The sequence below is a fragment of the Pelophylax lessonae genome (genome assembly GCF_965119305.1).
Source record: "Pelophylax lessonae genome assembly, chromosome: 10".
NCBI lineage: Eukaryota > Metazoa > Chordata > Amphibia > Anura > Ranidae > Pelophylax > Pelophylax lessonae.
The window spans coordinates 147,418,775-147,444,475 of NC_138777.1; positions in this window are offsets into that span (position 1 = coordinate 147,418,775).

Consider the following 25,701-nt stretch of genomic DNA (forward strand, 5'->3'; position numbering starts at 1 on the left):
GAGCTTCCAGAAGGGCAACCTGCTCACATCTGTCGCAGTGGTATCCATCCTGGAGCGGTTCCTCTGTTATTGTATACATGCGGCTCACTGGGCACTGCACAAAACCTTCAATCTTGCTAGCACACATTTTCCCGGTTACAACAATAATACAACTAATAGAACATTTCAGATGTTACTTACTTGGTCAGAAGACTCCTGCTATAATCTCCTGTTTTAAAATCTGGTTTTTAACTCACCACTTAGTCAAGGTCCACTTGGTCAGAGATCCAGCAAGCAAAGAGGTGTCAAGCTCAAGAAAGAGCAAGCGCATAAAAGGAGTCCTGCAGAAATTTAAATAGGACCTGAAGCACCTGTGACCAATTTACCACTCCCCTAAATTAGTAGTTTGAAGGAAGGAAAGAAAGAAAAAAAAAAAAAGATTATTTAAAAAGTGACAGAAAAAAAAAGTAAGAGTAAAAAAAAAAGGGAAAAAAAACTGCAAGGAAAGAGCCCCTCAAAACGCAAACAACAGTTAACAGCAGTCAAAAGCCTCCAAACAGCAAATCTTGCAAGCGGTGAGTTAGATCCTCTATTAAGACTCTCTGCTATATCTTCTTCTTTATAGCAAATATTGTCTTCTATTTGTGCTCAAGCTTCTACTCAGGCTGGATTTAATGCCTTTCCTGGCGAAGTGGCAGCAGGGGTATGGTCAGCTGATCTGTCTGATGAGAGACTGACGTTTCTTCTCCGGTATTGCATTCTCCCTTACGCAAACCAGTAAGTGGGCAGGAGACTGGGAAGGAGTGTATGCCTTGCATATTGTCTCCCTTAGGCTTTCACTTATCCAGTTCCTTAAAAGACAGGATTTGGCAGGGAGGATACATTGATTGTTTTTGCCTCCATCTAGAGATTTTTTGTCAAAGAATGAAAAGAAGGATGATGAAAGGTGTAGACCAGCTATAAAATCTTTCTATGGTTGGCTGCAAGCCAGGGGCGTAACTACAGGGGTTGCAATTGCAACCGGGCCCCATGCTCCATGGGGCCTGTGCGGCTCCCCTGTACATCTGGATAGGAGGCGGGGGCAGCATGTAGAGAAATCACTGTCCTCCTTTTTCCTCCTGTAGATGCAGGAGTTAAATGGAGGAGATTGGTTCCTCTGTATGCTGCCCCCACCACTCCTCCTATCCAGTTCACTTGTGTTCTGCTGTCTCTGGGCTCCTGTGTTCTCCCCTCCTGCCCCCCCCCCACTGTGCTGCCCCCCCACTGTGCTCCCTCCCCCCTCCTGCCGGCTGCTGCAGGGGATGTGTCACAATAGAGAACCAGGAAGGGTCGGTAAATATGTAATTTACCAGCTCCTTCCTTTTCTGAATGGACAGAGTCATAGTCAGTGACATTGTAAAAAAGTAAAATTATTAAAAATCATACAATTAAAATACCAAAAAATAAAAACTACTGACACCAGTGGGTGAACTTCCAGGATGGCAAAGGTCACACTTGCAACCGGCCCTGGCATTCCATCACCGTGGGCAGGCCCCATGATGGCGGGAAGGGGGCCCACTGCAGAACTTGTAAAAGGGTCCCGCTGCAGGACCGTAATAAAGGGCCCCGTAATGAGAGTAAAGGGCCCCAGGATCAGTGAGAAGAGCCCCAGGCTTGAAGGGAAGGGCCCCGGCCAGGGGTTCGGGGGCTCCTCATGGTTTCTTGCACCAGGGCCCTGAAGGTTCTAGTTACGCCTCTGCTGCAAGCTTTATGCATTCATGTGAGAATTCTTTGTGAGAAAAATCCTGAGATTAGCTCATCTATTTCAACCCAAATAGTATCTCACAAAAGTCAGTACACCCCTCACATTTTTGTAAATATTTTATTATAACTTTTCATTTGACACCACTGAGGAAATGACACTTTGCTACAATGTAAAGTAGTAAGTGTAAAGCTTGTATAACAGTGTAAATTTGCTGTTCCCTCCAAATAACTCAACGCACAGCCATTAATGTCTAAACCGCTGGCAACAAAAGTGAGTATACCCCTAAGTGCAAATGTCCAAATTGGGCCCAACGTGTCATGATTTTGTGTGGCCATCATTATTTTGCAACACTGCCTTAAACCTCATGGGCATGGAGTCCTCTTCCACTCCTCCATGACGACATAACAGGGCTAGTGGATGTTAGAGACCTTGCGCTCCTCCACCTTTCGTTTGAAGATGCCCCACAGATGCTCAATAGGGTTTAGGTCTGGAGACATGCTTGGCCAGTCCATCACCTTTACCCTCAGCTTCTTTAGCAAGGCAGTGGTCATCTTGGAGGTGTGTTTGAGGTCATTATGTTGGAATACTGCCCTGCGGCCCAGTCTCCGAAGGGAGGGGATCATTCTCTGATTCAGTATGCCACAGTACTGTTGGCATTCATGGTTCTCTCAATGAATTGTAGCTCCCAGTGCAGCATTAATACAGCCCCAGACAATGACACCCCCACCAACATGCTTGACTGTAGGCAAGACACACTTGTCTTTGTACTCCTCATCTGGTTGCTGCCACACACACTTGACACCATCTGAACCAAATAAGTTTACCTTGGTCTCATCAGACCACAGGACATGGTTCCAGTAATCCATGTCCTTAGTCTGCTTGTCTTCAGCAAACTGTTAGCAGGCTTTCTTGTGCATCATCTTTAGAAGAGGCTTCCTTCTGGGACAATAGCCATGCAGACCAATTTTATGCAGTGTGTGGCATATAGTCTGAGTACGGACAGGCTGATCCCCCACTCCTTTAATCTTTGGAACAATGCTGGCAGCACTCATACGTCTATTTCCAAAATACAACCTCTGGATATGATGCTGAGCACGTGCACTCAACTTCTTTGGTCGACCATGGCGAGGCCTGTTCTGAGTGGAACCGGTCTTGTTAAACCGCTGAATGGTCTTGGCCACCGTGCTGCAGCTCAATTTCAGGGTCTTGGCAATCTTCTTATAGCCTAGGCCATCTTTATGTAGAGCAACAATTCTTTTTTTCAGATCCTCAGAGAGTTTTTTGCCATGAGGTGCCATGTTGAACTTCCAGTGACCAGTATGATAGAGTGAGAGCGATAACGCCAATTTAAAACACACCTGCTCCCCATTCTCACCTTAGACCTTGTAACACTAACGAGTCACACCGGGGAGGGAAAAGGTCTAATTGGGCCCAATTTGGACATTCTGACTTAGGGGTGTATTCACTTTTGTTGCCGGCGGTTTAGACATTAATGGCTGTGTGTTGAGTTATTTTGAGGGGACAGCAAATTTACACTGTTATAAAAGCTCTACATTCTCTACTTTACATTGTAGCAAAGTGTAATTTCTTCAGTGTTGTCACATGAAAAGATATAATAAAATATTTAGAAAAATGTGAGGAGAGTACTCACTTTTGTGAGATACTGTAGATAGCATTCTTGAAGCTAACAGAAGTTCCAATGGTTTGGCTTGGTTGTCGTATGATGATGCTTTCTGTCAAAAATTGGTAGTTCAGCCTTCCCTTGGGGTACTAAGGACGTGGGCATTTGGCTGAACTTATTTCTGCCACAGAGACACCCCATGGTACGTAAACCTACCAATGCTCCTGTTCATCCTTCAGGGAATGTCTATAGAAAAGGTGTATGCTTTGCATTTAACAACAATCAATGTTGGTGGTTAAATGCTTGTAAGTATAGGCTTGAATGTGCCTTTTGTTCTGGTGCTCGCCCAATTTCCAAATGTTTTCAGAAGTTAATGTACAAGCTCCTTTTTAGAATGGGTGGTAAATACCATAGCTAAGTCCTGTTTTTCCATACATTATTTGTATGACTTTTAATATATGGGAGCAGACAAATCTGATGATTGCCTTTATTGCCTATTTTATAAACATTCGTTTCTGTATTTGAATATTTTGGCATCCCATTGGCAAAAGAAAAGACTGTTTTTCCATTCCATCTACATGTATTGAGTTCCTTGGAATCATGTTGTATCAATGGAATTTCGATTACCAGCTGAAAAAATTTACAGGCTTCATCAGTTATTATTGATTTTTATTAGGAAAAAGAAGGTTACTTTGAAGGAAATGCAATCCTGATTCGGTCAGTTAGCATTTGCCATAAGGGTATTGCCAATGGGCAGAGTTTCTTTCTAAAAGGCTTTATGCTTCTATTTCTGGACTTAAGAATCTGTATTACCACATCAGATTAACATCCATGGTCAAGGAGGATCTGTTGGTTTGGATTCATTTCCTGGAGCATTTCAACGGAAAGACATTGTGGCAACAAGAATGTATTACAGATAGAGACTTCTGCTTATCCACGGATGCAGTCGGCTCTTTAGGTTGTGCAGTTATTTGGAAAAGCCATTGGTGTTCCTCAGCTTGGCCTTCTAGGTGGCTGGCCAATGGTTTTTGCAAGAATATTGTTTTATTGCAACTATTTCCAATCATTGTTGCATTTGGAAATATGGAGAAGTAATTTTGCACATCAGAGGATTTTGGTAAGTACTGAAAACAAAGGGGTGTTGTTCGCTATCAATTGCCTTTGCTCTAGGTCCTCTCAGGTTGTTTCTTTGTTACGCTATTTGGTTTTTCTATGTTTTCATTGGAGCATCTGGATTATTATTATTTTTTATTTTCAGGTTCTTATATAGTGCTGTCAATTTACGCAGCGCTTTACATATACATTGCACATTCACATCAGTCCCTACCCTCAAGGAGCTTACAATCTAAGGTCCCTAACTCACATTCATACATACATAGTAGGGCCAATGTTTTATACAGGATCCATTTAACCTACCAGCAAGTCTTTGGAGTGTGGGAGGAAACCGGAGTGCCCTGAGGAAACCCACACAGGCACAGGGAGAACATGCAAACTCCAGGCAGGTAGTGTCGTGGTTGGGATTCGAACCTGCGACCCTCTTGCTGCTAGGTGAAAGTGCTAACCACTACACCACTGTGCCGCTCTTAAAGCTAAGTATAGTATGTCCCAGAGCCAGACCTAACCGGAGCTCCCTTCCCTCTGCATTTATGGGATCTAATTTAATTTGTGAAAGAATGAAGAATACCTTTCAGTTTCTGAAACTGACTTACCCGAATACAGTTTTAGTGTTCTCAGAGATAGTTCCCAGGCTGCGCTGGTTAGAATCAGTTACGTTCCATAGAAAAGGTGCGTAAAAGAGTTAAAAGAGCTCTAGGGAAGTTTTTAGTTCCGGATTTGGGTATCTCCTTCCATCACTATGATTTGGAAGGTGGTATTCCTGGGATGTATAGGCAGGATGGAGTTTATCTATCTGATGAAGGGTTAGATCTTTTTAATCTCAATCTACAAACATGTATAGAATTGGCCGCGGTTTGGGGGAGCATATAAGAAGAGGTTAAATACTTTGTTGTCAGCTTGAGTCTAAGTGGCTAAAATGAATTTGTTATTGAATTTTAAATATTTAATTTATTGGTGTGAAGAAAATTTGTGATTGTGAATAAAATGGAAAAAAAGAAAACCAATAAACCAGGCCGTGGCCTGTTTTAATCCAATATTGGTGTGCTTGTTTTTTTATTAGGCGGTTGCAGTTCTATGCATGTTTGTTTATATAATATGCCCCCTACGATCCCATAATGTTTTCTAACACAATTTTCTTAAAAGGCTATGTTCACGGATCTGCAGGTGGGGACCCACAGGGAAATGCGCTGCACTTTAGCAGACTTGGGTGCCATAAATTCTTAATGGCACCCAGAGGCGTAGCGTGGGTTGTCAGCACCCGGGGCAAGGCAAGTAATTTGCGCCCCCTAACCCGCGGGATTTTAGCACTCGAGTCTCTTTCACTAGATTAGTTAAAGAAACCCTTACCCCCTAAGCACATGTATTGTTTGTTATGAAAATACTGATGTAATTAAAGTAACCTTTTCGGCCAATCAGGAAGCGGGTCTCATAATGGGTGGCCTCTCGCTCTAATCAGGTGATTAAAAAAGAAAAACCCCCATTGAACTCCATGCGTCCGGCGCCCCGCATGTAGATTAGGGGGCCGGGGGCATGGCTGGGGGGGGCAGCGCCCCCAACGCACCAGCCGCCACTGACCAATGGGCATTTGAGACACAGTCTAGACCCGACCCGCCATTTTCAGCCATAGGGCAGCCGCGCTGGACATATCCCAGCCTAAAGATGGAGGCAGCCGCAGACAGTGTGTGAACTGTGTATGTCAGAGTCAGAGAGTGACACTGCGGATGCGCCCCCCCCAGATATTGCGCCCGGTGCGGCCCGCCCCCCCTGCACCCCCCACGCTACGCCACTGATGGCACCCCCCATGAATCAGAAACTACAGCGCATTTTCTTACATGCTGAACCATATGGTGTTGCAGCAGTGTGGCTCACTTTAAAAAAGAGAGTCAGAGTATTTTTTTCTGTATGTAGGACTGCCCATTGAAACAAATGCAAAAAGCACATCTGCATAGATCTGAAAAGAAGAAAGAAACAATAGTGTTTTAGTTCACAATAAAGGTTCCTATATTGGAATGTAGGTTTATCACTATTAGTTTTTAGCCTGTGGGTGATATGTAAAAACCCTCTTTCTAACTTTTACTAGTGACGGTTTCATTGAAACTGAAAATGAAGGAAATTGGTCAAGTTGTCTAAAGCTGACCACACATGTTACAATCTGACTGTACAACTCCTTTGACTCTACCAACCAAAAGGGATGTATGAATATAGGGGCAGATGAATGAAAGCCCTGCCTCCCCCATTCATGAATCTCTTTTCAATCATGGACGCCATACTAGAGATTCTATGAATAGAGGAGAGGGGAGGGCAGACACCTAGTGCCCCATGGGGGTACGGGGGACCCAATGGAAATCCATCGGGGGAAAAAAGGAAAGGAAAAGAGGGAGTAAAGCGGGAAGACGCCTCCAAAAAAAGCAGACACCAATAGGAACTGGGATTTTCAATATAAGTGACATGACCTTAACCACTTGCCGACCGCCGCACGACTATTTACTGCGGCGGTCAGCCCCTCACAGGCAAAGCGACATAGGGCTATGCCGCTAGCCTGTGAGGCTCTAAGGAGTGAGCGCACGCCGCCGGAGGTGCGCTCCCGCTCGGTCACGGACCCCCCCCCGCGCGTGTGCCCGGCGGATCCGATGTCCACCGGGCACTCGCGATCGTCCGTTACACTGGAAGAAAGGCAGGCAGCTAAGGTAAACAAAGCCGCCTGTCATTCTTTCCTGTGTAAGAATGGAGATCATACAGTTCTGCTATGTAGGACTGTTGATCTCTGTTCTTACACATCAAGCCACATCCAATCACAGTAAGAAACACGCCCTTAGGGACACACTTAACCCCTCCCTCTCAAAAAAGTTAACCCCTTCACTGCCAGTGTCATTTTTACAGTAACAGTGCATATGTATAGCACTGATTACTGTAGTAATGTCACTGGTAACCCCAAAAATGTCAGTCAAGGGTCCGATCTGTCCACCGCAATGTCGGTGTCCCGCAAAAAAAAAAATCGCAGATCGCCGCCATTACTAGTTAAAAAAAAAAACAACAAAAATGACAAAAATCTTTCCCTTAGTTAGTAAAAGCACTAACTTTTGCGCAAACCAATCAAAATACGCTTTTTGCGATTTTTTTTTTTACCAAACATATGTAGCATAAAACAAATTGGCCTAAAATGTTAAAAAAAAAATTGATTTTTACATTTTTTATGGGGAATTTTATATAAAAAAAAATTGAAAAATATTGTTATTTTTGCAAAATTGACGCTCTTTTTTTGTTTATAGCACATGATCAAAAAATCGCACAGGTGATCAAATACCACCAAAAGAAAGCTCTGTTTGTGGGGAAAAAAGGACATCAAATTTGTTTAGGTACAGCGTCGCATGACCGCGCAATTGTCCGTTAAAGTCACGCAGTGCCGAATCACAAAATAGGCCCTGGTCAGGAAGGGGGTAAAATCTTCGGGGGCTTAACCACTTAAGCCCCGGAAGATTTTACCCCCCTTCCTGACCAGGGGGTATTTTGCGATTTGGCACTGCGTGATTTTAACGGACAATTGCGCGGTCGTGCGATGCTGTACCCAAACAAATTTGACGTCCTTTTTTTCCCACAAACAGAGCTTTCTTTTGCTGGTATTTGATCACCTGTGCGATTTTTTGATCATGCGCTATAAACAAAAAAAGAGCGACAATTTTGCAAATTTTTCACATTTTTTTATATGAAATTCCCCCCAAAAAAATGTAAAAATCAAAATTTTTTAAAATTTTTGCCCAATTTGTTTTCTGCTACCTATGTTTGGTAAAAAAAATCACAATAAGCGTATTTTGATTGGTTTGCGCAAAAGTTATTGCGTTTACTAACTAAGGGAAAGATTTTTGTCATTTTTGTTGTTTTTTTTAACGCGTAATGGCGGCGATCTGCGCTTTTTTTTTGCGGTACTGCAACATTGCGGCGGACAGATCGGACCCTTGACTGACATTTTTGACACTTTTGGGAGTACCAGTGACATTACTACAGTAATCAGTGCTATACATATGCACTGTTACTGTAAAAATGACACTGGGAGGGAAGGGGTTAACTTTATTGGAGAGGGAGGGGTTAAGCGTGTCCCTAGGGGCGTGTTTCTAACTGTCATTGGATGTGGCTAGTGGTGTAACAGCACAGATCAACGGTCCTACATAGCAGGACCGAGTAATCTGTGCTTTTCCACAGGGGAGAGTGACAGGCGGCTTTGTTTACATTAGCCGCCTGCCTTTCTCCCTCTCTACCCGACGATCGCGAGTGACCGGTGGACATCGGGTCCGCCGGTCACACGCGCTCGCCCCCTATTCGCTCCCAGGCTAGTGACGTACCGGTATGTCACTTTGCCTGGGAGGGGCTGACCGCCGCCGTATATATAGTCGGGCGGCGGTCGGCAAGTGGTTAAATGGTTAAGTAAGGATGAAATCAGTGTTCTTGACAAGGGGCTCAAATACGCCCCTGCCAAGAACCTTGACAAATTCAATACCTATGTTAACCTACAGAAATTTGTACGCACGTTAAATCAAAAGAAATACTTCCTTGCTAAACCAGATGATCGACACGCAGTAGTGGAGAGGGGTCAACACTCCTCTCTAAGGAACAAATCGGTTTTTAATCCGCCCAACAAAGACAATAAATATGTTGAAGTGTTTAAAAACTTGGTGGTGACCGATTTGGAGAAATTAAAAATTAGGAGAGTCCAGGACCCCCAATGGATCAAAAATGGGATAGCAAGTTTAGAGAGTAATAAACAGCTAATAATACGTCCAGCTGATAAAGGGAAGGAGGGGGGGGGGGGGGGCTAGTAGTGATGAGCGCAGAATACTACAAAGATGAGATGATGAGGCAACTCTCCGATAAAGATACTTACCATCCGCTCAATCACAATCCTCTAAATGATTACAAATTGCTGCTAGATAGACTTATTAAAAGAGGAACAAGTAGGGAAATTCTAACCAAAAAAGAGGCCCAATATCTCAATCCTACTGCTTGTAGAACCCCTATCATTTATTTCCTCCCTAAAATACACAAAGATGTGAATAAACCTCCCGGAAGACCGATTATAAACGGGATTGACTCCCTAAGTGCCACACTAGGTCAGTACATAGACTTCTTTTTGCAACCCCTAGTCTCACATACATAAGCCTTTCTGAAGGATACAAAGCATGTTATTCAATGCCTACAGTCTTTGAATGATACTGATAAATGCATTTTGGCTACAGTCGATGTCGGCTCAATGTATACAATTATCGGACATCAAGCAGCTCTGGACGCGGTAGAGTGGGCATTGCGTCACTCGGAGCTGGAAGCTGAGCATGCTAAATTCATCTTGGAGTGTCTACATTTTTGTTTAAGCCATAATTATTTTTGGTACGTAGGAGGCTTTTATCTTCAAATAAGGGGTGATGCTATGGGGGCAAAATTTGCCCCCAGTGTAGCAAATCTGTTTATGGCCCAGTGGGAAAATGATATGGTTATCAATAATCGTCCAGCAGAACTCTTGTGAGATTTATTGATGACCTATTGATTGTGTGGAAGGGGGACGTTAACTCGTTTAACGTATTTCAAGATAAAATTAATAGGAATGATAGGGGTATTGAGCTTACATGGAAAGTGAGTACAAATAATATACAGTTCCTGGGCTTGGAAATTTTTAAAAGTCAAGGTCAGATTCAGACCAAAAATAGGAATTGGCTATTTAACATTCCTAAGGGACAGCTGATCCGGATACGCAGGAACTGTTCTAATCGGACCGATTATATGTCACAATCCAATATCCTTGTTGAACGTTTTCGTGACAAAGGATATGATATGAACAAAGTCTTAGCAGTCCAACAGGCAGTTGAAGCAATGGAGAGAGATATGCTCCTAGCCGATACCCCCAAACCTTTATCTTCTAAAGTTGACTTTAGGATGATTTTTGATTTTAACATTCAATACATACAGGTGGAACACATTGTCAAACGACACTGGAATATTTTAAAGCAAGACAGGGTCCTTGGACCACACCTCCCAGAGCAGCCAAGATTTGTTATAGAAGAGCCCCTATTTTAAAAGACCGCCTAGCCCCAGGGGTCGTTGACCCCCCTACTGTTAAGACTAACACCCTCTTCAGCTTCCTGTCAGGCTTTCATGCCTGGTAGATGTGGCGTTTGTCGCCACACAAAAAATAATGACAAAAAGAGGAAAACCTTTAAGGCTAATAGCACAGGAAAATAACATGTAATTAAAGACCTGATCACTTGCTCTACTGTTGGTGTGGTCTACATGTTGGAGTGCGGGTGCGGACTCCAATATGTGGGCCGCACATCAAGAGCTCTGGACGCGAGAATGGCCGAACACGTTAAGAATATCAAAAAAGGCGAAGTTTCGCATTACGTGTCAAAACACTTCAGGGAAGTGCATGATAGAAAGCCGGATTCAGTAAAATTTTGGGGTATAGAACATGTGAAAAGGCACTGGAGGGGTGGTCACTACATACATCAAATTAGTAGGTGGGAATCCTTTTGGATATTTGAGGCGAAAGTTCTAGTACCCAGGGGCCTAAACGTAGATTTCGACCTCAACTGCTTTATTAGCGATTAAATAAAGATTTTGTGACTTGTATCGGGTGATTTGTAAATGTGTTAATGTTTGATATTCCATTTTTATTTTTATAATTTTAGCGGGACATAGGTATATGTTTGACATTTACATTTTTAACATTTTTTTATATTTTTATTTTATTATTTATTATTTAGTTTTTTTTTTCAGTTTTTTTTCATTTTCTTTTTATTATATTATATATTTTTCTTCTTTTCAGAATATAGCTGTGTTATAGCCCTTTCCCTTATTTTCTAGGCTTTTTAATTGTTTTTAGTAAGGATTATGGATTTTTTTAAATATGGAAGAGGGGTTTATATGACGCCGGGCATGCTGACTCCGAAGTTAAAAGTTTTGCTTCTACAGCTGTCATTTATGACTACATTAGACTTGGAATCTACTCTTGTGTCAAGGAGTGTAAGTTTCCTGAAACCATTTCCTGTGTCACGGAGCGCAAGTCTCTTCAGTGAGTGGCATCCGGTGTCCCAGGCTGTTAGTCATATGAGGCTTAATGTGGACAGCATAGACCAATCATGTCCTAGTATTACGGGCCGGCTCAGCCTTATAATTGAGGCAAAGGCAGTGCAGTCTCCACCCCTACCGAGGAAGTCAATGCTTACGGGCTGACGTAATGCGTATAGGGGCGGAGCCTGAATGCCTGACGTCATATCCCCTCAAGACGAGCGTCCTGAACTTTTGTACCCGAGATCTTTTTATGCTGTCTGAAATACCAGATCATGTAAGTGCATTCTAATAAACATCCTATTTGTTAAACTGTACGGAGAGCACTGGATTCTTGTCTATTATCTCAGTATGCATGTACTGGATCGATTTGGACTGGAGTGAACTTCCATACATATCTATGTGATGTTACCATCTCGCATATACCCTAATTGAGGGAACAAGCTGACTAATGCCTCGTACACACGCAACGATTATCGGCCGACCGATCGGCCGACTTTTGTCCAGTGTTGTTGTGTTGGTTGAAATGTGCTCTAGACTGCACACGAATTTTCTCGGCCAACAAAAATCTACTTCAGAAGTGATGTCATGTGATGGTTTACTTTCCGTGTGTTTTTTCATCTCTGAGCATGCCTAGTCTTGCTCATCAGATTTTTGTCTGCCGAAATCTGTACTGACTGACGGAAAATCGGCCGTTGTGGTGACGGCCAACAAAAGTTTTATACCCTGCACACCAGATTTTTTTCGGCCGAAAAGTCGGAGTCGGTTGTCGGAAGCATCATAATAACAAGCCAAAAATCAGCCGATCGGACGTTGGCCGAAAATTCACGGTCAACTATCGACGCGTGTGTACGGGGCATTAGACCCTTGGTGATGCGGGGGTCTAAGAGTGATGTGAGAGGCCAAATTTACTGGTGAAGGGTTGGTGAACACAGTCACTGTGGTGTGAGGTATTGGAGACTTTCTTCACTTGATCTTTGGACTTTTGTTACTCTCCTTGATATACACTATTACTTTAAAGTTTGTTATTGTTTTGACTTGGCGCAACACTGTTTGATTCTCTTTAGACATAGTCGGTACTCTTGAGTGTGCCTGTGACAAGGTCCCGCACACATTTTAACTCCACCCAGCACTAAAAGATTAAGGCCGTAGAGTATAGAGGGGGAGGGGGGTCAGAGGTCTTTAGATTTCAGCTGTGACATCCAGCACAAAAGGAAACTTCACGTTAAATGTAGGCCTTGTCCCTTGTGCTGATTTAAAAAAAAAGTTACCTCTAATTCTCCACATTACAATTTCACTTACACCAGCCTGCTGTCTTCTCTTTCAGAGAATTAAAGCGGTTGTAAACCCGAAAAAAAAAAAACTGCAAGACAAAGGCATAATGAGCTAGTATGCATTACTTACCTTAGAACGAAGCCCCAACACGGACCCCCGGACATCGCTGTAGGCGCTGCCATGATCCCTCGGCGTCTCTTCCGGGTTCGGCGACTCCGGTGCCGTGATTGGCCGGGGTCGCGATGACGTCACTCTCGCTCATGCGCGCGGGGGTGATTTTCCGGCAAGCTCCCGGCAAGGAAAGCTGAAGGTCCGTTGGACCTTCAGAGAGCATGCGCCGCTCGCGTGAGCGGCTGCATGCACTGCAAATATCTCCTAAACCGTGCCGGTTTACTAGATATTAATAGTACCTACAGGTAAGCCTTATTATAGGCTTATCTGTAGTTAACCACTTTACCACCGGAGGATTTTGCTGTCTTCCGTCCAGGCCACTTTTTGCGATTCGGCGCTGTGTGACTTCAACTGACAATTGCGCGGTCGTGCGACGCCGTACCCAAACTAAATTTACGTCCTTTTTTTCCCACAAACAGAGCTTTCTTTTGGTGGTATTTGATCACCTGTGCGATTTTTACTTTTTGCGCTATAAACAAAAAAAGAGCGTTTATTTTGAAAAAATAACAATATTTTTAACATTTTTTTATATGAAATTCCCCCCAAAAAAGATGTAAAAACCAATTTTTTAAAAAATTTTTGGCCAATTTGTTTTCTGCTACCTATGTTTGGTAAAAAAAATCGCAATAAGCGTATTTTGATTGGTTTGCGCAAAAGTTATTGCGTTTACTAACAAAGGGAAAGATTTCTGTCATTTTTGGTGTTTCTTTTTTAACGCGTAATGGCGGCGATCTGCGATTTTTTTTGTGGGACTGCGACATTGCGGCGGACAGATCGGACCCTTGACTGACATTTTTGACACTTTTGGGGGTACCAGTGACATTACTGCAGTAATCAGTGCTATATATATGCACTGTTACTGTAAAAATGACACTGGCAGGGAAGGGGTTAATTTTATTGGAGAGGGAGGGGTTAATGTATGCCTGGTGCTTACTGACGTGTAGGGGGGGAGGTGACTGAGTGAGTCATGGACAGATCGGATGTCCAGCTATGCTGAACAGTCCGATCTGTCACTCCCTGTCACTATGGAGATCCGCCCGCTTGTGTTTACACAGGCGGGCGGATCTCCACACTAGATCCCCGGCGATCGGGGCAGAGCAGCGGCGATCGCCGCTGCTCCTCCCCTGGCCCGACTCCCGCTGTGAATGAAAACAGCGGGAGCGAGCCTCCGACGGCGCGCAAGCGCCGCCCAGAAGGGGGAGTGTCTGACGACGTTAATACTACGTCGTCAGACGATAACGAACCACTTTGCCGCAGTAGTATTACCGTACTCAGACGGCAAGTGGTTAAAAGTGTCAAAAAGCGGAATACTACCACTTTAAGTGCTCTCTAACAAAACATTTACTTAAAGTGGCTGTATACCGCTGGGTGTTTTTTTTCCGGACCTGAAAGGTAAACCCATTATGTGCTAGTAGAAAAGTCATCGCTGGAGGCGGCGTCCATCTTCACCTGTCTTGCTTTCGGGTCCGTGGACAACGACTGTGTGACTTGTCAGAGTCGCAATAACATCACTCCAATGCATGCGCAGGGTAACCGCCATTGAGGGCCCAGGATTCTGAAGGGGTGGCACAGGTGGTCGTTCCTTCAGAGCACATGTGCCGAGGACATCTACGGCTGCATTTATAGTAAATATCTACTAAACATGCACCATATACAGTATAGAGTACCTATAGGTAAGCTATAGGTAAAAACTATGCATGGGACTTTACTTCCTCTTCAACGCTGCCAAATCTTTGATTTCTTCAAACTGAAAAGTTACACAAATGCCTACAATTAAGCAATGGCTCCATAGAGTAGATGCTATCGATCCCATGGAGGAAACCTTAGCCATTGCCAGAGTTGTATAAAGTACTCAAAACCCATACTTGAGTAAAAGTACAAGTGCTCGATCAAAAAGTGACTTGAGTAGAAGTGGAAGTGCTCGATCAAAAAGTGACTTGAGTAGAAGTACTAAAGTATTCAACATTTTTTGTACTTAAGTATTGCAAGTAGTTTTTTTTAAAAATGTTGCTACTCAAGTACTGAAAGTAAAAGTACCAGTAGTTTTGAAAAAAAAAATTGCTACTCAAGTACTGAAAGTAAAAGTACAAGTACTGTGTTATGTAGTTATTAAAGAAAGAAGTCAAAGGTTTGAACATCATATTGTTTTTTATTATTTCAAATGCAGCTTTTATTTATACATACAGTAGCATTTATTTTCGTATGTGCTGATAATACACATGTTTTGAGCTTCATGAAACCTGCCATCTACTGTTCTGGCAGTGGTAATTTTTATAATTGTAACGAGTAACTATGCAGCACAAAAATAAATATCGGAGTAAAAGTATTGAAATCATTGAAAAAATGTAGTGAAGTAAAAGTGGAAGTAGGAGAAAAAAGTTATACTCTAGGAAAGTACAGATACCGCCTTTCGGTACTTAAGTACAGTAGTGAAGTTGTTCTACTTAGTTACTATACATCTCTGGCCATTGCTAATGACTCCAATGAACATGGACCCCCTAGTTCCTATTCACCCTCTAAACTGATTACATAGCTCTAAACTGTCCCTGATTTCGAGGGACTGTCCCTGATTTGGAACAAAGTCCGTCTTCATTTGTCCCTCATTTTGTTTTGATGTATATTGTTTAATATAAAATGCACTTTTTATCTTTCAAAAAGTATTTCCCAGTGCTAAACCTTTCATCTCATTTTAAATTGCTGCATTTGTAAATTTCAAAAGCAAGAATCAGGCCTCATGCACACTGGACATTTTTGGAGCTGCTGTTAGCAGCGTCATACATTTTTTTTTGCAGCTGCAGAACGCCCGTCCATGTTATTCTATGGCCTCATGCACACATAGAGCTTTTAGGAGTTCCAAGTGGCATAGGCATTTTACAGCTCCAAAAAAAACCCAGGAACTGTGCGTTCTGGAGCTGCAGCGTCAAGCTGTAAAAACGTCCGACGCTGCTAAAGGCTGAATAACGTGCGTTAAGCCACGTTACACGTTTTTTTTTCTTCCATTCAAGATCAATGGTTCCCTATGTGAGCCTATTGATTTGAATGGAAGTCGCACCGCAAGTCGGAACTCCTGATCCGACTTGCGGTGCAACTTGCCCTGTGAGAATCTTGAGGGGGAACTCCACGCCAACATGGGGAAAAAAACAGCGTGGGGTTCCCCCCCCCCCAGGTTCCAAACCAGGCCCTTAGGGTCTGGTATGGAATTTGAGGGTAGCCCCACGCCGAAAAAACGCCACGCCGAAAAAACGGCATGGGGTCCCCCCCAAAAATCCATACCAGACCCTTATCCGAGCATGCAGCCCGGCAGGCCAGGAAAGGGGAGGGGATGAGCGAGCGGCCCCACCCCCCCTGGACCATACCAGGCCACACGCCCTCAACATAGGGGGGGGTGTGGGTGCTTTGGGGCAGGGGGGGCTCTGCACCCCCCACCTCAAAGCACTTTGCCCCCATGTTGATGAGGACAAGGGCCTCATCCCCACAACCCTGGCCGGTGGTTGTGGGGGTCTGCGGGCAGGGGGCTCATTGGAATCTGGAAGCCCCCTTTAACAAGGGTGGCCCACCCAGATTCCGGACCCCCTCCCTATGTTAATGGGTATGGGGGTACATTGTACATTCACCCCATAAAAGGCAGTGTATGTAAATAATGACAGGAGACGTTTTGAAAAGTTTATTAAAAATCTTCATCCGGTCTTCTCCGCTCCGGTCTTCTCCTCTCCGCTCTCCTGCTGTCCTGGCCCAGGAGAATTCGTATTGACTTGCTGGCTTTGGGTATTGAGACACTGTATAAATATACAAAAGAACTCAATATACTGGCGATGGAAATCCTAAAATATTGTTAATTGATGTGCCTGTTTTTTTCATGTACTGCTTATGTCCTCATTTTAGCTGCCATGTTGCTTTATTTTTTATTTAACTAAGACTTTTATTAAACCTTATTGAATCTAAAAAAGTTACGTAAACTTAAGCTTTAACCACTTCAGAACCCCCTTAATGACCAGACCATTTTTGCAATTTGGCACTCTGTAACTTTAACTGACAATTGCGTAATCATGCAATGCTGTACCCAAACAAAAATTACATCCTTTTTTCCCTACAAATAGAGCTTTCTTTTGGTGGTATTTGATCACCTCTGCGGTTTTTATTTTTTGTGATATAAATGAAAAAATATGAAAAGTTTGAGGATTTTTTTTTTTTTATAACAAATATCCAATAAACTCAATTTTGGTCATACATTTAGGCCAAAATGTATTTAGCAACAAGTCTTTGATAAAAAAAATCTTAATAAGCGTATATTTGTTGGTTTGCACAAAAATTATAGCGTCTACAAACTATGGTGTATATACTGTAATTTACACAGCTTTTACTTTCTGAATCTCTAAACATATTGGACTAGGTGGGACTTTAGATGAGACCCAAGCTGGTGTTGCCCGGCGTCTCCATCCCTATAACAAAACACAAAATGAGGTTGAAGGATTGTAAGAGGTGCATGAAAGTCAGCCAGCCCCCAGTTTGATGTACTCACATTCCAGTCTGTCACCAACCAAATAAGACCTGTCTCTTGGTACAAAGAACAGGGGTTTAGTTGACACACATTTGCAAACGCATGTGAAAGCTGCAGAGCCACGTCACGGCACCCTGTTTAAATCTGCAGTCCTACACTGTTAATTTAGTGTCCTCACACTGGAGGCACATGGCCGCTAATGGGTGGATGGGGAACAGGTGAGAGGGAGACAGCCCAACCTCCCCCAACCTATCCCCATGCACGACTGGCTATTGTCTCAAAAAGTTCAAATAATTAGGTTAATATATAACCATGGTGCAAACTGGAGAAGACCAGCTGAAAAGCATTACACCTCCATCCCCTTGGTGGATGCAGTATATGGATAGGAAGGAATTTTATATATGGGGCATGGCCTGTAAAGCACACTGCCTTTGAAATCCCTTATTTCCTTTGGGACTTTATATGAGACAAGCAGGTCATGCTATTGGTCTCCATCCCTGTATACGGAAAACACTAGGGTCAAATCAAAAACTGCATCCACCAAAAACGCACGAAAATCGCACGGTGGGACTTTAGATGAGGCACCAAGCTGTAAGCAAGGCGTCTCCATCCCTGGTTGCTTTAAACATATTGGACTAGGTGGGACTTTAGATGAGACCCAAGCTGGTGTTGCCCGGCGTCTCCATCCCTATAACAAAACACAAAATGAGGTTGAAGGATTGTAAGAGGTGCATGAAAGTCAGCCAGCCCCCAGTTTGATGTACTCACATTCCAGTCTGTCACCAACCAAATAAGACCTGTCTCTTGGTACAAAGAACAGGGGTTTAGTTGACACACATTTGCAAACGCATGTGAAAGCTGCAGAGCCACGTCACGGCACCCTGTTTAAATCTGCAGTCCTACACTGTTAATTTAGTGTCCTCACACTGGAGGCACATGGCCGCTAATGGGTGGATGGGGAACAGGTGAGAGGGAGACAGCCCAACCTCCCCCAACCTATCCCCATGCACGACTGGCTATTGTCTCAAAAAGTTCAAATAATTAGGTTAATATATAACCATGGTGCAAACTGGAGAAGACCAGCTGAAAAGCATTACACCTCCATCCCCTTGGTGGATGCAGTATATGGATAGGAAGGAATTTTATATATGGGGCATGGCCTGTAAAGCACACTGCCTTTGAAATCCCTTATTTCCTTTGGGACTTTATATGAGACAAGCAGGTCATGCTATTGGTCTCCATCCCTGTATACGGAAAACACTAGGGTCAAATCAAAAACTGCATCCACCAAAAACGCACGAAAATCGCACGTTGGGACTTTAGATGAGGCACCAAGCTGTAAGCAAGGCGTCTCCATCCCTGGTTGCTTTAAACATATTGGACTAGGTGGGACTTTAGATGAGACCCAAGCTGGTGTTGCCCGGCGTCTCCATCCCTATAACAAAACACAAAATGAGGTTGAAGGATTGTAAGAGGTGCATGAAAGTCAGCCAGCCCCCAGTTTGATGTACTCACATTCCAGTCTGTCACCAACCAAATAAGACCTGTCTCTTGGTACAAAGAACAGGGGTTTAGTTGACACACATTTGCAAACGCATGTGAAAGCTGCAGAGCCACGTCACGGCACCCTGTTTAAATCTGCAGTCCTACACTGTTAATTTAGTGTCCTCACACTGGAGGCACATGGCCGCTAATGGGTGGATGGGGAACAGGTGAGAGGGAGACAGCCCAACCTCCCCCAACCTATCCCCATGCACGACTGGCTATTGTCTCAAAAAGTTCAAATAGGTTGGGGGAGGTTGGGCTGTCTCCCTCTCACCTGTTCCCCATCCACCCATTAGCGGCCATGTGCCTCCAGTGTGAGGACACTAAATTAACAGTGTAGGACTGCAGATTTAAACAGGGTGCCGTGACGTGGCTCTGCAGCTTTCACATGCGTTTGCAAATGTGTGTCAACTAAACCCCTGTTCTTTGTACCAAGAGACAGGTCTTATTTGGTTGGTGACAGACTGGAATGTGAGTACATCAAACTGGGGGCTGGCTGACTTTCATGCACCTCTTACAATCCTTCAACCTCATTTTGTGTTTTGTTATAGGGATGGAGACGCCGGGCAACACCAGCTTGGGTCTCATCTAAAGTCCCACCTAGTCCAATATGTTTAAAGCAACCAGGGATGGAGACGCCTTGCTTACAGCTTGGTGCCTCATCTAAAGTCCCACCGTGCGATTTTCGTGCGTTTTTGGTGGATGCAGTTTTTGATTTGACCCTAGTGTTTTCCGTATACAGGGATGGAGACCAATAGCATGACCTGCTTGTCTCATATAAAGTCCCAAAGGAAATAAGGGATTTCAAAGGCAGTGTGCTTTACAGGCCATGCCCCATATATAAAATTCCTTCCTATCCATATACTGCATCCACCAAGGGGATGGAGGTGTAATGCTTTTCAGCTGGTCTTCTCCAGTTTGCACCATGGTTATATTATAACCTAATTATTTGAACTTTTTGAGACAATAGCCAGTCGTGCATGGGGATAGGTTGGGGGAGGTTGGGCTGTCTCCCTCTCACCTGTTCCCCATCCACCCATTAGCGGCCATGTGCCTCCAGTGTGAGGACACTAAATTAACAGTGTAGGACTGCAGATTTAAACAGGGTGCCGTGACGTGGCTCTGCAGCTTTCACATGCGTTTGCAAATGTGTGTCAACTAAACCCCTGTTCTTTGTACCAAGAGAAAGGTCTTATTTGGTTGGTGACAGACTGGAATGTGAGTACATCAAACTGGGGGCTGGCTGACTTTCATGCACCTCTTACAATCCTTCAACCTCATTTTGTGTTTTGTTATAGGGATGGAGACGCCGGGCAACACCAGCTTGGGTCTCATCTAAAGTCCCACCTAGTCCAATATGTTTAAAGCAACCAGGGATGGAGACGCCTTGCTTACAGCTTGGTGCCTCATCTAAAGTCCCACCGTGCGATTTTCGTGCGTTTTTGGTGGATGCAGTTTTTGATTTGACCCTAGTGTTTTCCGTATACAGGGATGGAGACCAATAGCATGACCTGCTTGTCTCATATAAAGTCCCAAAGGAAATAAGGGATTTCAAAGGCAGTGTGCTTTACAGGCCATGCCCCATATATAAAATTCCTTCCTATCCATATACTGCATCCACCAAGGGGATGGAGGTGTAATGCTTTTCAGCTGGTCTTCTCCAGTTTGCACCATGGTTATATATTAACCTAATTATTTGAACTTTTTGAGACAATAGCCAGTCGTGCATGGGGATAGGTTGGGGGAGGTTGGGCTGTCTCCCTCTCACCTGTTCCCCATCCACCCATTAGCGGCCATGTGCCTCCAGTGTGAGGACACTAAATTAACAGTGTAGGACTGCAGATTTAAACAGGGTGCCGTGACGTGGCTCTGCAGCTTTCACATGCGTTTGCAAATGTGTGTCAACTAAACCCCTGTTCTTTGTACCAAGAGACAGGTCTTATTTGGTTGGTGACAGACTGGAATGTGAGTACATCAAACTGGGGGCTGGCTGACTTTCATGCACCTCTTACAATCCTTCAACCTCATTTTGTGTTTTGTTATAGGGATGGAGACGCCGGGCAACACCAGCTTGGGTCTCATCTAAAGTCCCACCTAGTCCAATATGTTTAAAGCAACCAGGGATGGAGACTCCTTGCTTACAGCTTGGTGCCTCATCTAAAGTCCCACCGTGCGATTTTCGTGCGTTTTTGGTGGATGCAGTTTTTGATTTGACCCTAGTGTTTTCCGTATACAGGGATGGAGACCAATAGCATGACCTGCTTGTCTCATATAAAGTCCCAAAGGAAATAAGGGATTTCAAAGGCAGTGTGCTTTACAGGCCATGCCCCATATATAAAATTCCTTCCTATCCATATACTGCATCCACCAAGGGGATGGAGGTGTAATGCTTTTCAGCTGGTCTTCTCCAGTTTGCACCATGGTTATATATTAACCTAATTATTTGAACTTTTTGAGACAATAGCCAGTCGTGCATGGGGATAGGTTGGGGGAGGTTGGGCTGTCTCCCTCTCACCTGTTCCCCATCCACCCATTAGCGGCCATGTGCCTCCAGTGTGAGGACACTAAATTAACAGTGTAGGACTGCAGATTTAAACAGGGTGCCGTGACGTGGCTCTGCAGCTTTCACATGCGTTTGCAAATGTGTGTCAACTAAACCCCTGTTCTTTGTACCAAGAGACAGGTCTTATTTGGTTGGTGACAGACTGGAATGTGAGTACATCAAACTGGGGGCTGGCTGACTTTCATGCACCTCTTACAATCCTTCAACCTCGTTTGGTGTTTTGTTATAGGGATGGAGACGCCGGGCAACACCAGCTTGGGTCTCATCTAAAGTCCCACCTAGTCCAATATGTTTAAAGCAACCAGGGATGGAGACGCCTTGCTTACAGCTTGGTGCCTCATCTAAAGTCCCACCGTGCGATTTTCGTGCGTTTTTGGTGGATGCAGTTTTTGATTTGACCCTAGTGTTTTCCGTATACAGGGATGGAGACCAATAGCATGACCTGCTTGTCTCATATAAAGTCCCAAAGGAAATAAGGGATTTCAAAGGCAGTGTGCTTTACAGGCCATGCCCCATATATAAAATTCCTTCCTATCCATATACTGCATCCACCAAGGGGATGGAGGTGTAATGCTTTTCAGCTGGTCTTCTCCAGTTTGCACCATGGTTATATATTAACCTAATTATTTGAACTTTTTGAGACAATAGCCATTCGTGCATGGGGATAGGTTGGGGGAGGTTGGGCTGTCTCCCTCTCACCTGTTCCCCATCCACCCATTAGCGGCCATGTGCCTCCAGTGTGAGGACACTAAATTAACAGTGTAGGACTGCAGATTTAAACAGGGTGCCGTGACGTGGCTCTGCAGCTTTCACATGCGTTTGCAAATGTGTGTCAACTAAACCCCTGTTCTTTGTACCAAGAGACAGGTCTTATTTGGTTGGTGACAGACTGGAATGTGAGTACATCAAACTGGGGGCTGGCTGACTTTCATGCACCTCTTACAATCCTTCAACCTCATTTTGTACTTTCTGAATCTCATTTCTTGAAGTGCAAAAATGGCAAGGCAGCACAAACATCCCCCCCCCCCCCAAATTACCCCTTTTTGGACCCACTGGGCATATTGGGTCCATTGAATGTTTAATTTTTTTGTCACAGGTGTTTGAAAAATGACAAAAAAATGCCCCTTAGCGAATACCTTGAGGTATCTACTTTCCAAAAAGGGGTAATTTGGGGGGGGGGGGGGTTTGTGCTATTTTGGCCTTTCATGGCCTCCGAAACTGTGATAGGTGGTGAGGAGTGAAATCAACAATTTAGGCCCTTAGAAAGCCTGAAGACATTGATTGGTTTTCGGGGTCCTGTACACGGTTAGAGTGCTAAAAAGTCTCACACATGTGGTATCCCTATACTTAGGGGAAGCAGCAGAATGTATTTTGGGGTGTCATTTGACATATAGCCATAGCATGTTTGAGCAATATATCATTTAAATGACAACTTTGTGTAAAAAAAAAAACAAAAAAAAAACAACATTTTCCCGATACTTGTGGCAAAATATTAAATATTTTAATGGACTTTAATGCCTTTTAGCAAATAGCTTGGAGTGTCTACTTTCCAAAATGGGGTTATTTAGGGGGGTTTTGTGCTATCTTGGCATTTCATGGCCTCTGAAACTGTGATAGGTAGTGAGGAGTGAAACCAACAATTTACGTCCTTAGAAAGCCTGAAGGCAGTGATTGGTTTTAGGGGTCCCGTACACAGTTAGGCTCCCAAAAAGTCTCACACATGTGATATCCCTGTACTCAGGAGAAGCAGCAGAATGTATTTATATACCCATGGCATGTTAGCAATATATCATTTAGTAAAACTTTGTGTAAAAAAAAAAATAATAATAATTATAATTTTCCCAAAACGTGGCAAAATATAAAATATTCCTTGGAATTCAACCTGCTTCTCAGTAAATAGCTTGGGGTGTCTACTTTCTAAAAAGGCGGCATTTGGGGGGTGTTTGAACTGTCCTGGCATTGTATGCCCAATATTAGAAGCTTATGCCACACATCACCCACTCTTCTAACCACTTGAAGACCAAGCCTTTTCTGACATTTTGTGTTTACATGAAAAAAAATATTTTTTTACTAGAAAATTACTTTAAACCCTAAACATTATATATATTTTTTTTAAAGATTTTCTAAACGCAATTTTTTGGTAAAAAGACAATTTTTTTCATTTAAATGCACAAATACACTATATTTTGCCCAAGATGATCTTATAATGAGTACATAGATACCAAACATGGTATGCTTTAAAATTGTGCATGCCTGTGTAGCAGCAACAAACTACGTACATTTTTAAAAGCCTTTAAAAGCCTTTACAGGTTACCACTTTAGATTGACAGAGGAGGTCTACTGCAATAATTACTGCCCTCAATCTGACGTTCACGGTGATACCTCACATGCATGGCGCAATTGCTGTTTGCATATGACACCAGACCGATGCTTGCATTTGCCTTTGCGCGTAAACGCAGGGGGACATGGGGTGCTTGAATTTTTTTTTTATTTATTTTGCTTTTTTATTTTATTTTGACACCTTCCCTTTCATTTTTTTTATCATTTTTATTGTTATCACAGGACATTTCAAATATCCCCTATGATAGCAATAAGTAATGACAGGTACTCTTTTTTCCCAATTGTCCAGTTTACATCTGGCAAAACCAAAGTCATAAAATGCTTGTAGCTTCCGGTATCTTAGGCCATAAAGTTGATTGGGGCCATTCTTGTCTCCAATCAGCTCTATGGTCAGCTGATGGAACCACCGGCTACAGTCTTGGGTTACCTGGTGGGACAGGAGAGTCCGAGAAAACTGTGGAAAGTGGCGGGAGGGGGGAGTCCCCACCCACTGCTTGTATAAGGAGTCTAGCAGCTAATTATCTGCTAGGATTGTTTTTACATGAAAGCTGACCGCTGGCTGTAAAAAACTATACCAGGAAGTGTGTGGTATGCCCACCATTAGACCTTCCAGCATCCAACCATTTCTAATGATGGGCATACATGCCATGTTCCCTTTTTTATATTCAGCCCAAAAGAACATAGCAAATTCCTCCATTTGCATTGATCGATGTGGATGAAGAAATCTCTGCCAAGAAAAGTGTTAAAAAAATATATGGTGGAGCATAGGAGAGATCTGCCCTGTGTCCACCCCATCCCCTATGCTTCGCCATATATGCTCTCCTACAGCTCTACAATCATTGATTACCTATATGGTGAGAGCAAACTCTGTTGCTGTCAGAATAAACAAATCAGGGCTGCAGCTGATGGGCGTACCTGCAAAGCAAACAAAACAATGGTTAACAATAAAACACAGTGACAATAAAACATTACAGTATAACAGTATATTATAAAGTACAATAAAAGTAGAAAGAGTAGAAAAGTAGAGTAAGAACAGAAAATTAACTCAATAAAAGGACAACTGTTTTTGCCTTTTTTATTTTATTTTTTTGTAACTTTTTTTTTGTAACTTTTTTGTAACTGTAAAAAAACTGTTCCAGGCTAGGGTCTCTCAAAATGCGATAGCCAACATCTTTCGAGAGACTGTGTGAAAAAGTGTGCTCTAGACTGTGCCGTGCTGTATCCTATACTAATATTCTACTAGTGTGTGGTAGTGACGGAAACAGTCCCCAATGCAGAGATCAAGTTGGCCAGGACAGGAGGAACAAAAAAAGCGGATGTCACGCCTAAATCCGCATTTCCTACAGACACAACATCTTCTTTGGGGTGCTCTTTGGGTAGGGGTACTAGGGAGGACATCAGAAAAATGCCTCTCATGCAGCCGGCTCACTTCATCTGGATTAGGAATCAACTGATATATATCCAGGGCTGATATGCACTTTCCCCGATATATCGGAATCGGCCCCGGACTTTACCGATATTGCTCATATTGTCATGACGTCATTGTGTATGTTGCGCCATGCACCTCCGCGCACTGTGACAGCTTCTGCCTTCTTAGGCCGCCTCCCTCAGCCTCGTCTGGAGTCAGGGAGTCTCAGGACAGTGAGTGTACACTGCAGTGTACAGTGCATACAGTGTGTTTAACACAGCCACCATACATACACCCACCCACAGCTGCCCGGTGCCAGCCAGCCAGCCACCCACACACCCACAGGCCTGTACCAGCAGGGCCACAGGCCTTGCCTGTACCAGCTAGCCAG